Here is a 13653-nt window from a genome sequence, read left to right as displayed (position 1 = left end):
CTGAGCGCACATTCTATGGTCACAGCTAAGAACATTCCAGGCTGTACCAATATCAGGACCTATCATCCTCGGGTGATAGACAGAGTATGCTATCCAAACTTGCCGGGCTAGTGTGAGGGTGTTTCTTCCCAGGCACATGCTCTCTAGGTTGGACCGGAGCCAACCTGGGCTGCTGCTTACTCAGTGACATGGGAGAGGAGCCAGGAACTCGTGGCTGAGTGGGAACGCAATGCGTCTTTATTGATCAGAGACAACACCTTTATATCTTTTGAAACGGAAGTGGTAGGTTGGAAAAGGAAATGGCTAGGAGAGGGGGTAGAGAAAAGAAAAGAACACGAAGGTAGAAAGCTTCCATAGCAGCTGTTGCGGAGGTTCTAACCAATGGGATTAACCAATACCCTGCAAGCAGGGCGGGTCTCAGGCAAAACAATGATTATGTAAATAGACCATAGTCTCAGCTACGGAGCAGGGCGTAATGCCCAACACAACCTCCCTATGGAGAGTGGAAATTCCCTACCTAGATGTATTTTTTAAAAAACTTTATTTAATTTGATACGACAGAAATTGAGTGGGAAGGGGGATAGAGAAGGAGAGACAGACACCTGCAGACCTTGTAAAGCTTTCCCTCTGCAGGTGGGGGAGGACCAGAGGCTGAACTCTGGTCCTTGTGCATGGTAACATGCACTTAACCAGGTGTGTCACCGCCTGGCCCTTATTTATTTGATTTTAAATTGAAGTAAATGTTGCATTTTTGTGTTTTGTAAACTGAAGGAGTGCACCGTAAAGAGTCAACATACATCTGTTCCACAGTAGTTTCACCTCTAAGTCCAGATCCTTCCTGCACCATACAGTTGACCTGTTGACCCACACCCATCCCCTCCGTTATGATTATCACTAACCATACAATTTAAAGGCTCTTCTTCGTTTAATTTAGATTATCCCTTTGTTTGGTTTCCTCTGTCTCCTCTGCGTTGTTTCATTCACTAAGCATAGTAACCTTGTGAGTCTATGCAAGTTGTCGCAAATGGCAGGATTCTCTTTCTTTCTCTTTGTTGTTGCCACCAGAGTTTTAGCACCCCCCCCCCATGATTTTTTCAGACAGAAGGAGGGAGGCAGAGAGGCAATGCAGTGGGTGCCAGCCTTGAACCTGGTTCTCGGTAGCAATGCTTTATTCCAGTAAGCTATGTTGCCGGCCTTCCCTCGTTTTTTTCTTTGAGTTGAGTAGTATTTAATGCTCCCTTGCCATATTGCACATGATAGCCACATGTCAGCTTCATCCTACTGTTCACACTTAGCCTTATGCTGTTTCTGTGTTTTTCAGTTAGTAATGATTGTGCTTTTGCCAAGATAATATAATGTTAAATGGTGTTTCTTGAAGCTCTATGCTTTTTAAACCAATATTTTGAAAAAACACTTTACAAAGCACTTCAGCCAGGTAAGCTTGAGTGCTTTGTAACCATATTATTTTACAACAATTCTTATTTAAATTTAAATGCCAGCTGTTAGATTTTAATGTGCTTTATGCATTTCTATAAAGTCAAGATTGACAAACATGACTTTCATCTGATATGCATTGTTTGATTGATTACAGCTTAAATACTTGTATAAAACGTATCCTTGTTTGAAGTTCCAATTGTATGTTACCATAAGGATTGATTCTCAGGAGTTCATTTGCAATCTAGATATTGATTTTTAGGAGTGGCCAGAGGATTTTTAGCTATTATTTTTGGACTTGCTCCCTAGCCCACACAGGCAATTAAGTAAGGGTAAGAAAAGGAAAACTCTTGTCTGAGTCATCTATTAAAATCTAGGTTCTACTCAGTGATAAATTATTATTTTTTGAGCTCAGAATATATAGTACAATCCCTGGTTGTATCAACACATACGGACACTGTTTTATACAGTCCTCAGTCCTTGTTGCCCTACTGTGAACTCCTGTTGCACCCCTTTCAATGGGAAATTCTGCTTCTGGGTGTCAAAGGTACAGTATACAGATGACTAGATTTAGCTGGTAATCCCTTCCCACTCCACACTGACTGGAGGACATGTGCTTTACTATTATTATTTTCCCTTTTCTTTATTTTACATTATGTTACCAAAACACTGCTCAGCTCGACTGTATGGTGGTACTGGGAATTGAACTTGGCACATCAGGGCCTCAGGCATGACAATCTTTTTGTATAACCATTACGCTGTCTCTCTAGGCTTCTTTCTAATTAAAAAAATTATTACCTTTATTTATTGGATAAGACATCCAGAAATGAAGAGGGAAAGGGGTGATAATGGAAGAGAGACACCTTCAACAAAGCTTCACCACTCACAAAGCTTTCTCCTGCGGGGCGAGGGGGTCCAGGGGCTTAAACCCAGGTCCTTGTGCATTGTAACGTGTGCTCAACCAGGTACGCCACCACCCAGCCCCTTATCAGCCACTTTCCCTGGTGTGGCTGCACAATTCATTCCCCTGCTGTCACTGTGTTTCTGAAAGACAAATATGGTTGACACCAGGCTAGGTACTTGATTTTGATAGCAATTAATGCTGAATGTATTCATGTGAAGATAATATGTGTTAGTGAGCTATACAGTGTGTTTGGTATCCAGCTCTTAATTTATAAAGGAAGAAAAGCTTATGCTTTTCACACTTTCCCTAGAAACAGGCCACAACTGGAATAGCCTGTTAAGCCAAGAGAAGAGAAAGTCCCCAGCTCAAGCCTAGACTGGGATTCGTAGAAGTAGCTCCGAAGCAAAAACCAACTTTGACCTAAGAGTATGTCGAAGGGAAGTTTCAACTGATGGAGAAGGCTCAGTCTACATATTTTCATTCTACTACCCTCCCCCTGCCCACCCCGCTAATCTACCTAAATGATGCCTCCTTTCTTCTTCCCAAAAAGTGCTAGTGAAGATATTTAAGCATGGACCATATGGTAAGTTAAAATTTCTTGGTGTCTCCCATTGTGCCCCTGGGTTCAGGAAACACTTCCTTTCCCCCTGAATCCCTGTCCTGAACCACTGGATGAAGTTATTTCTCCCAGAGCATTCTTGATCCACCAGATAAATTCAAAGAGTGCATGGTCATCCCAAATCCATTGTCCAGGGTCTTTAAAAAATTAAGTAGTTAGTTAATTAGTTAATTAATTAATTGTTTGCCTCCAAGGTTATTGCTGGGGCTCGGTGCCTGCACTACAAATCCATTGCTCCTGGAAACTATTTTTTCCCTTTTGTTGCCCTTGTTGCTTATCATTGTTGTTGTTATTATTATTGTTGTTATTGCTGTCATTGTGGTTGAATAGGACAGAGAGAGAGAAATGGAGAGAGGAGGAGAATATAGGGAGGGGGAGAGAAAGACACCTGCAGACTTGCTTCATCACCTGTGAAGCAACCCCCCTGCAGGTGGGGAGCTGGGGCTGGAACTGGGATCCTTACGCCGGTCCTTACTGGGATCCTTACACATCAGGCCATATGCGCTTAACCTGCTGTGCTACCGCCAAGCCCCCTGTACAGGGTCTTTGATATTTCTCACATTCTGCTGAATACAGACAAGTTACTCTAGCCAAGTCCCTGCTTAATTGCCTACAATCTAGTCCCAGGTGCAGCTGCCTTCAAGAAATATGACTACACAAGATGATGGGGCTTAGATTTCCCTTTCTTCCTCTCTGAAGCTCCTCATTTTCTGGTCCTGGAAAACACCCTACCTTCTTTTCTTCTTTTAGCCAGTTCTACTTTTTTTGTGTGATTTACTAATGGTTTACAAGATTATAAGCCACTTATAGGGATATAGTTCCACATTGCATCCACCAGCGGAGGCCCCCCCCCCACACACACACACTTGCATGGTTCTCACCAAGTCTTAGAGACTGTTTAGCTACTTTTTTTCCACCTTCAAATTCATGTGTTTCAATTATTTATATTCCACATGTGAGTGAGTGAATGAGTGAAACCAACCAGTAATTGTCTTTAACCCCTTTATTCATTAAGCACAATCAACTCAAATTCCATCTAAAAAAATCCATTTTCTCTTTACAAATACAAGTACCTACTATGTTTGAGTTTAATTATGCACTGAATGTGTGAATCTAAGTTGGGTTCTCTGGTAACATTATGTGACATTAATTAGTCACAGAATTTTTTTTTTTTTAATTTTTCGCTAGTGATTTAATAATGACTAACAAGATTTTAAGATAACAGGGGTACAATTCCACACAGTTCCCACCACCAGAGTTCCATATCCCATCCTCTCCATTGGAAGCTTTCCTGTTCTTCATCCCTTTGGGAGAATGGACCAAAATTCTTTCTGGGGTACAGAAGGTGGAAGGTCTGGCTTCTGTAATTGCTTCTCCACTGAACATGGGCATTGGCAGGTGGATCCATACTCCCAGCCTGTCTCACTTTTTTTCTCTAGTGGGGCAGGGCTCTGGGGAAGTGGGGTTCCAGGACATATTGGTGGGATCGTCTGCCCAGGGAGGTCAGGATGGCTGTCATGGTAGCGCCTGCAACTTAGTGATAGGCAGTAAGATATAAAGCAAATTGTTCAATAAACAGGAACACAAAGGTAGGAATAGAGCAAATGAAACCAGAGGTCTTTGTAGTCACAGAATTCTCTAATTTATAGTGTAGAGAGTGATCAGCATGTGTTATTTCCTTGACTCAAAGTAGCTTCTTGTAAGCATTACTTTCCTTAGCAAGCCTGTAATTCAGTGTGGCAAGTTATGCTAAATTTATGAAGAAGCCTCAAGGAGTTAAATGACAGAGAAAGCAACCCAAAGTTTCAAGGCTGTAAATCTTAAACTCATGAGATGCTTATATGAATTATGTCTCTATGTGAATTACTGATTATAATACTGATATTTATAATTTAGTCGGCCTTGCTCTTCTCTTGTTATTATAAAAGCTGTATCAGTTATGTGTGACGGGAATTCCATTCTGTCACATAGAATAATGTGTGTGCGATGAGCCTAAACCTCGAATAGATCCCTCTCTCCATTATCACTGCTCATCTCTATCAGGAACAACATAATGAACCCCTTTGGGGGCCTCCAGAGGACCTTGCCCTCAAAGCAGATCAACAATGGTAGAGAATGCTCCATCCTCTGAAGGGGGCTTGGATAACATACTCTATCTACCACCTGAGGAAGATGGGTCCTAAAATTGGTGCAATTCAGAATGTTCCTGCTGATGACCACAGAATGCAAGTTCAGACCTGCAGGGATATAGAGGTTACATAGGCTCCTGTGCTGAATTTGGGCCCCAGATCAAATTGATGGAGTTTACAGTCAACAATATTTATATACTTTTCCCATCCTTGAGAGCTACTCTCTTCCCTGATCCAGCTTTCTAAGCCCTTTTTTTCCAGCCATGACATCATCTCCCCAGACAGTAACTTGGGTCTACCTGCATATCAGATGTCAGGTTCAGGCAAAAACTAATAAAAGTCATGGGACTTTTGGAATATACCTAAAATAGACCTACTAGCTATTTCCAAAACAGAGACCCCAATTCTTCATCTGCAGTATTCCAGCCTTTAGGTTCATGATTAATCAACAATTTGTATGGCTTTATATGTTAACTCTTTTTCAGCCACCAGGTCCAGAGGCTACCATGATGCCAACAGGACTCCCCTGGGCAGACACCCCCCCCCCAGTGTGTCCTAGAGCCCCGCTTCCCTAGAGCCCCACCCCACTAAAGAAAGAGAGAGACAGGCTGGGATTATGGATTGACTTGTCAATGACCATGAACAGCGGGGAAGCAATTACAGAAGCCAGACCTCCCACCTTCTGCACCCCATAATGATCCTGGGTCCATACTCCCAGAGGAATAAAGAATAGGAAAGCTATCAGGGCAGGGGATGGGATAAACAGCAGATAGGGAGCTGGGGGCTCAAACCGGGATCCTTATGCCTGTCAGTACGCTTTGTGCCACCTGTGCTTAACCCGCTGTGCCACCGCCTGGTCCCCTCACGTCAATTTCTTTAGCATTGGCTCTATCAAAAGTGAAAGTAAGATTCTGTCTCTATTTGCTAGATCAGAGATGGGGAACTTTTTTTTTTTCTGCCAAGGGTCATTTGGCTATTAAAATAACATTCACAGACTGTATACAAATTGACTTGAAAGTCAGCACTTAAGGGGTGCAGGTGGTAGAGTACCTCCTTGAACATAAATGCAACCATGCACAAGGACCAAGTTCAAATCCCCAACCATAGCCTGCAGGGGTGAAGTTTCGCAACCCATGAAGCAATGCTGTAGCTAATGGTTTGCAGTGTAATCATTTACATATGGGCACAATTTCATTATGCACCAGGACCCCAGAGTTCTCTTCAGTCCTTCTCTCTCTCTCCTCCCCAGATTCCTTTGCTGTGATGCAATACTCTATGCCCGATCTATATTTCACTTTGTGTTTTTCTTCCCTGTCCTTATTTATTTATTTATTTATTTATTAAGTCCCACTTATAAGTGAAGTCATTCGGTAGCTAGCCTCTTCTCAGCTTATCTCACTTAAGGTGATGTCATCAAGTTTCATCCAAGGTGATAAAATGGAGATGACCTCATCTTTCTTAACAGCTGAGTAGAATTCCATCATATGTAAATACCACGATTTTTTTTTAGCCACTCATCTGTTGCTGGACATCTGGGTTGCTTGTAGGTTCTAGCTGTTATAAATTGTGCTACTGCAAATATACGTAAACATAGATCTCTTCTGATAGGTGATTTTGTTTCCTTTGGGCAAAACCCCAGGAGAGACTTTGCTGAGTCATTTCTAGTGTTCTGAGAAATCTTCAGACTGTTTTCCACAAGGGTCGGACCAATTTACACTCTCGCCAGCGGTGCAAAAGTGTCTCTTTTCTTCCACACCCTCTCAAACATTTGCTTTTAGTGTCTTTTCTAAAGTAGGACAATTCTCCCTGGTGTAAAGTGGTATCTCATTGTCTTTACTTGCATTTCTCTGATAATCAGTGACTTTAAGCATTCTCTTATGTGTCTGTTGGCTCAGTTTTATATATGCAGTGTCAATTTTGATATGCAATAAAGATGAATAAATCTATGAGGTAGAAGGGATGTACCTCTCTACAGATAATTATGTGGGAGAGATTAGGGTACCTTAGATGATATAGTAAGAGTATGGAGATGCTAAACCCTTGAATAGGTTAATATTTCTGAATGCACAATAAGGTGTCCACACCAGGCCATTCCTGAGTTAGAATACCGCTTTCATATGTGACACACTCTTGTAGAGCTACCCACTCTATTATGTTCTTTGTTGACACCTTCCCAATAACTAAAGCTCTGGACTCTGCTACTTTGGTTCCGTTAGGAGTGACTCAGTTATATTAGAATTTTCTTCTTCCTGTTGCCTTAAAATTATGACTGTTTTTATAGTTAGATGATTGGGTTTTTTTCATAATGAAAATAATAGAGGCAAAATAGCATTCAGATGAATTTGCTTCTCTGATTTATACCTAGAGGATTGCACACGACTAATCTTTTTCTTGATTATTCTCTGAAGATCAGTGGTCACATCTAACTCAAACATGAATGATCACATCATTGCAATGACCCTTTAATATAGGTCTCTCTCTGTCACTTGTTTTAAAGAGTAGTTACTGATGTCTAGTGGTTAGATTTCATTTGCTATATTCTTTTTTTTAATTTCATTTTATTTTGAGAAAGATACAGAAAAAGAGATCAGCGTACTGTACGTTCAACTCTGGTTTATGGTGGTGTGGGGAGATTGAACCTGGGACTTCAGAGCCTTAGGCATGAAGATTTTTTTTTCTTTTCTGATTTTTTTTTTTAATTGGGGAATTAATGTTTTACATTCAACAGTAAGTACAATAGTTTGTACATGCATAACATTCCCCAGTTTCCCATATAACAATACAACCCCCACTAGGTCCTCTGAATCCTTCTTGGACCTGTATTCTCCCCACCCACCCACCCCAGAGTCTTTTACTTTGGTGCGATATGCCAATTCCATTTCAGGTTCTACTTGTGTTTTCTTTTCTGATCTTGTTTTTCAACTTCTGCCTGAGAGTGAGATCATCCCATATTCATCCTTCTGTTTCTGACTTATTTCACTCGACATGATTTTTACTTTTCTTTTTGTTTTTAATTTATTTCTTTATTGGGGAATTAATGTTTTTTTTATTTGAGAAAGGATTAATTAACAAAACCATAGGGTAGGAGGGGTACAACTCCACACAATTCCCAACACCCACCCAATCTCCATATCCCACCCCCTCCCCTGATAGCTTTCCCACTCTCTATCCCTCTGGGAGCATGGACCCAGGGTCATTGTGGGTTGCAGAAGGTAGAGGGTCTGGCTTCTGTAATTGCTTCCCCGCTGAACATGGGCGTTGACTGGTCGGTCCATACTCCCAGTCTGCCTCTCTCTTTCCCTAGTAGGGTGGGTCTCTGGGGAAGCTGAGCTCCAGGACACATTGGTGGGGTCTTCAATCCAGGGAAGCCTGGCCAGCATCCTTATGGCATCTGGAACCTGGTGACTGAAAAGAGAGTTAACATACGAAACCAAACAAATTGTTGAGCAATCATGGACCCAAAGCTTGGAATAGTGGAGAGGAAGTGTTAGGGAGGTACTCACTGCAAACTCTAGTGTACTTCCGCTCTCAGGTATATATTTTGCAGTAGTTTATGGATACGTGTGAACATATGCTCTCTCTCACAGAAACTGGTGTATATCTAGGTTTTGGGACTTTGTTAGAAACTGAACCACCTGAGATGAAATTAGAGTATACTATGAAAGGAAAGGTCTCACCCGAGTAATGAAGCTGAAGGGTTGTCATTCCACACGTGAAGTCTCTGGACACAGTCTGAGGTGAAGCATGTTGAGGTGGCAATCGTTGCGTTGGTTAGGTTGTGATCAGCGGATGCAATATTATTTGATATGGGTTGGGAGAGGCATAAGGGAAAGTGGGCCCTATCCAAGGGTTCCAGGACTGGGGGAAGTAGGGGCTCTATAGTGGAGATGTGAGGTTCCTGCTGTCTTAGGGTTCCAAAAGACAATCGATAGTTAATGTTATCATCACATTATTTGGTAATTGGGTTAACTTTGAAAAGTCCTTTTGTCAGGGTTTGCTGTACAGTACCCAGTATCTTGTATATATATAGCTGTGCTATTGGATGCTTCTGATCTACTTGGTCTAGGCTTTTGAGAGAGTCCGCATATCAAATACACAGCCTATATATTAAAAAGATTCAGTTTGTGTTTTGAAAAACTTTGACACATACAATTGATTTCCCCCTCTCATATTAATTAACTAGTGATTTATATGTCTACATTTTACTAGGAGTGTACATAAACACCATTCCCACCACCAAAAGACCTGACCCATCCCTCCCGCCCACTCCCACCCCCCACTGGCCCAGGAAGCTGCATGTCTACTCCTCACCACAGGGTTTTACTTTGGTGCCCTACTTACAATTTGGTCAGGTCCTGCTTTTAGTTTCCCTTTCAGATCTTCTTAGTTAACTTCTGTTGATGAGTGGGATCATCCCATACTCACCTTTATCTTTCTGACTTAGCTGACTTAACATCATTCCTTCTAGCTCTGTCCAAGATGGGTCAGAGAAGGTGGGTTCATAGTTCTTGATAGCTGCATAGTATTCCATTGTGTATATATACCACAGCTTTCTCAGCCACTCATCTGTTGTTGGGCACCTGGGTTGCTTCCAGGATTTAGCTATTCTGAATTGTGCTGCTATGAACATAGGAGTACACACCTCTTTTCGGTTGGGTGTTATGGAGTCCTTGGGGTATAACCCCAGGAGAGGAATTACTGGATCATATGGAAGGTCCATGGCTAGCCTTCTGAGAGTTCTCCAGACTGCTCTCCACAGAGGCTGTACTAATTTACATTCGGGGAATTAACGTTTTACATTCAACAGAAATTATAATAGTTTGTACATGCATATCATTCCCCAGTTTCCCATTTAACAATACAACCCCCACTATGTCATTTATCATCCTTCATGGACCTGTATACCTGTATTCTCCCCACCCACCCCCTCCAACCCCAGAGTCTTTTACTTTGGTGCGATATGCCAATTCCATTTCAGGTTCTACTTGTGTTTTTGTTTCTGATCTTGTTTTTCAACTTCTGCCTGAGAGTGAGATCATCCCATATTCATCCTTCTGTTTCTGACTTATTTCACTCAACATGATTTTTTCAAGGTCCATTCAAGATTGGCTGAAAACGGTGAAGTCACAATTTTTTACAGCTGAGTAGTATTCCATTGTGTATATATACCACAACTTGCTCAGCCACTCATCTGTTGTTGGACACCTGGGTTTTGGCTATTACAAATTGTGCTGCCAAGAACATATGTGTACACAGATCTTTTTGGATGGATATGTTGGGTTCCTTAGGATATATCCCTAGGAGAGGAATTGCAGGATCATACGGTAGGTCCATTTCTAGCCTTCTGAGAGTTCTCCAGGCTGTTCTCCACAGAGGTTGGACCAATTGACATTCCCACCACCAGTGTAGGAGGGTTCCTTTGACCCCACACCCTCTCCAGCATTTGCTGCTGTTATCTTTTCTGATGTATGACATTCTCACAGGAGTGAAATGGTATCTCATTGTTGTCTTTATTTGCATTTCTCTGACAATCAGAGACTTGGAGCATTTTTTCATGTGTTTCTCGGCCTTTTGGATCTCTTCTGTGGTGAATATTCTGTCTAAGTCCTCTCCCCATTTTTGGATGGGGTTATTTGTTGTCTTGTTGTTGAGTTTGGCAAGCTCTTTATATATGTTGGTTATTAAACTCTTATCTGATGTATGGCATGTAAAGATCTTCTCCCATTCTGTGAGGGGTCTCTTGGTTTGGGTAGTGGTTTCTTTTGCTGTGAAGATTTTTAATTTGATGTAGTCCCATAGGTTTATACTTGCCTTAGTCTTCTTTGTAATTGGATTCATTTCATCGAAAATGTCTTTAAAATTTATGCGGAAAAGAGTTCTGCCAATATTTTCCTCTAAGTATCTGATAGTTTCTGGTCTAACATCCAAGTCCTTGATCCACTTGGAATTTACTTTTGTATTTGGTGAAATACAGTGGTTCAGTTTCATTCTTCTGCATGTTTCAAGCCATTGTTTCCAACACAATTTGTTGAAGAGACTCTGGTTTCCCCATTTAAAAGTTTGAGCCCCTTTGTCAAAGATTAGATGTCCATACGTGTGGGGCCTCATTTCTGGGCTCTCAATTCTATTCCACTGGTCAGTGTGTCTATTCATGTTCCAGTACCAAGCAGTTTTGATGACAACAGCCCTATAATACAATTTGAGATCTGGGGGTGTGATGCCTCTGGTTCTGTTCTTTTTTCTCAAGATTATTTTGGTAATTCTAGGTCTTTTCTGGTTCCAGATAAACACTTGTAGCATTTTTTCTATTCTCCTAAAAAATGTGCTTGGGATCTTGATGGGGATAGCATTAAATTTGTAGATGGCTCTGGGTAGTATATTCATTCTGATGATGTTAATTCTACCAACCCATGAACATGGAATATCTTTCCACTTCTTTGTGTCTTTTTCAATTTCCTTGAGTAGTGACTCATAATTTTCAGTATACAAGTCTTTCACTTCTTTGGTTAGGTTTATTCCTAGATATTTTATTGTTTTTGTTGCTATAGTAAAAGGAATTGATTTCTGGATTTCAATTTCTTCTAGCTTAGTGTTTGCATAGAGGAATGCCACTGGCTTTTGAATGTTAATTTTATAGCCTGACACATTACTGTATTGCCTGATGATTTCCAAAAGCTTCTTGCTGGATTCCTTAGGTTTTTCTGTGTATACTATCATGTCATCTGCAAATAGGGAGAGTTTCACTTCTTCTCTTCCAATCTGTATCCCTTTAATTCCTTGCTCCTGCCTGATTGCTATGGCAAGAACTTCCAGCACTATGTTGAATAGTAATGGTGATAGTGGGCAGCCCTGTCTAGTACCTGATCTGAGGGGAAATGCTTCCAGTTTTTCACCATTGAGTATGATATTGGCTGTAGGTTTGCTATATATAGATTCCACTCTCTTCAGGAATTTTCCATCTATTCCCATTTTTTGTAGTGTTTTGATCATAAAGGGATGTTGTATTTTGTCAAAGGCTTCCTCTGCATCTATTGATATGACCATGTGGTTTTTGGTCTTGCTTTTGTTGATGTGGTGGATCACATTGATTGATTTACATATATTAAACTAACCTTGCATGCCTGGGATAAACCCCACTTGGTCATGATGAACAATCTTTTTAATATACAGCTGTATCCGGTTGGTTAGAATTTTGTTCAATATTTTAGCATCTATGTTCATCAGAGATATTGGTCTGTAGTTTTCTTTTTTGGTTGTGTCCCTGTCTGCTTTTGGTATCAGAGTGATGTTAGCTTCATAGAAGCTGGCAGGGAGTATTCCAGTGTCTTCAATCTTCTGGAAGACTTTTAAAAGTAGAGGTATTAGTTCTTCTTTGAAGGTTTTGTAGAATTCATTTGTAAAACCATCTGGTACAGGATTTTTATTTTTGGGGAGGTTTTTGATAACTGTTTCAATTTCATTGGTGGTGATGGGCCTGTTCATGTTATCTACTTCCTCTTTACTTAGTTTTGGAAGTTGGTAGGTATCTAGGAAATCGTCCATTTCTTCCAGGTTCTCTAGCTTGGTGGCATATAGTTGTTCATAGAATCCTCGCATGATATGTTGAATTTCTGCAGTGTCTGTTGTGATATCTCCTCTTTCATTTACTATCCGATTTATTTGGGTCTTCTCCCTTTTTTGTTTTGTGAGTCTGGCTAAAGGTTTGTCAATTTTGTTCACTCTTTTGAAGAACCAACATTTACTTTCGTTGATCTTTTATATGGTTTTCTTATTCTCAGTGTTATTTATTTCTGCCCTAACTTTAGTGATTTCTGTCCTTCTGGTTGCTTTAGGGTCCCTTTGTTGTTCTTCTTCTATGTCTTTAAGATGTGAAATCAGGCTTTTTATTTGTGCTTTTTCTTTTTTTCTAATGTGTGCTTGTATAGCTATGAACTTCCCTCTCAGTACTGCCTTAGCTGTGTCCCAAATATTTTGATAACTTGTTTCTTCATTTTCATTGACGTCTCAAAACATTTTGATTTCCTTCTTGATTTCCTCTTTGACCCAGAGGTTGTTAAGAAGTATACTGTTGAGCTTCCACATTTTGGGGCTATTACTAATCTTTTGTTGATTGTTAAGTGTTAGTTTCATTCCACTGTGGTCTGAGAAGACTCTTGGGATGATTTTAATGCTCTTGAATTTGATGATGCTGTCTTTGTGGCCTAACATATGGTCTCTCCTTGAGAATGACCCATGTAGATTTGAGTAAAATGTGTATTCCTGTTTCTTGGGATGAATGACTTTGAAAATGTCCAATAGTTCTAGTTTATCTATCTCTTCATTTAGCTCCCTTAATTCTTTATTGATTTTCTGCCTGGATGATCTGTCAAGTTGACAGAGTGGGGTGTTGAAGTCCCCTACTATGACTGTGTTTCTGTTAATATATTGCTGTACCTCTTTCAGTAGACATTTGATGTATTTAGATGGCTTCTCATTGGGTGCATAGATGTTAATAATTGTTAAGTCCTCTTGATTGACTGACTCTGAGCATTAAGTAGTGTCCATTCCTATCTTTTTTAATCTTATCT

This window comes from Erinaceus europaeus, chromosome 7, assembly GCF_950295315.1.
Source record: "Erinaceus europaeus chromosome 7, mEriEur2.1, whole genome shotgun sequence".
NCBI classification, from domain to species: domain Eukaryota; kingdom Metazoa; phylum Chordata; class Mammalia; order Eulipotyphla; family Erinaceidae; genus Erinaceus; species Erinaceus europaeus.
Note: the sequence above shows the minus strand (reverse complement) of the source record.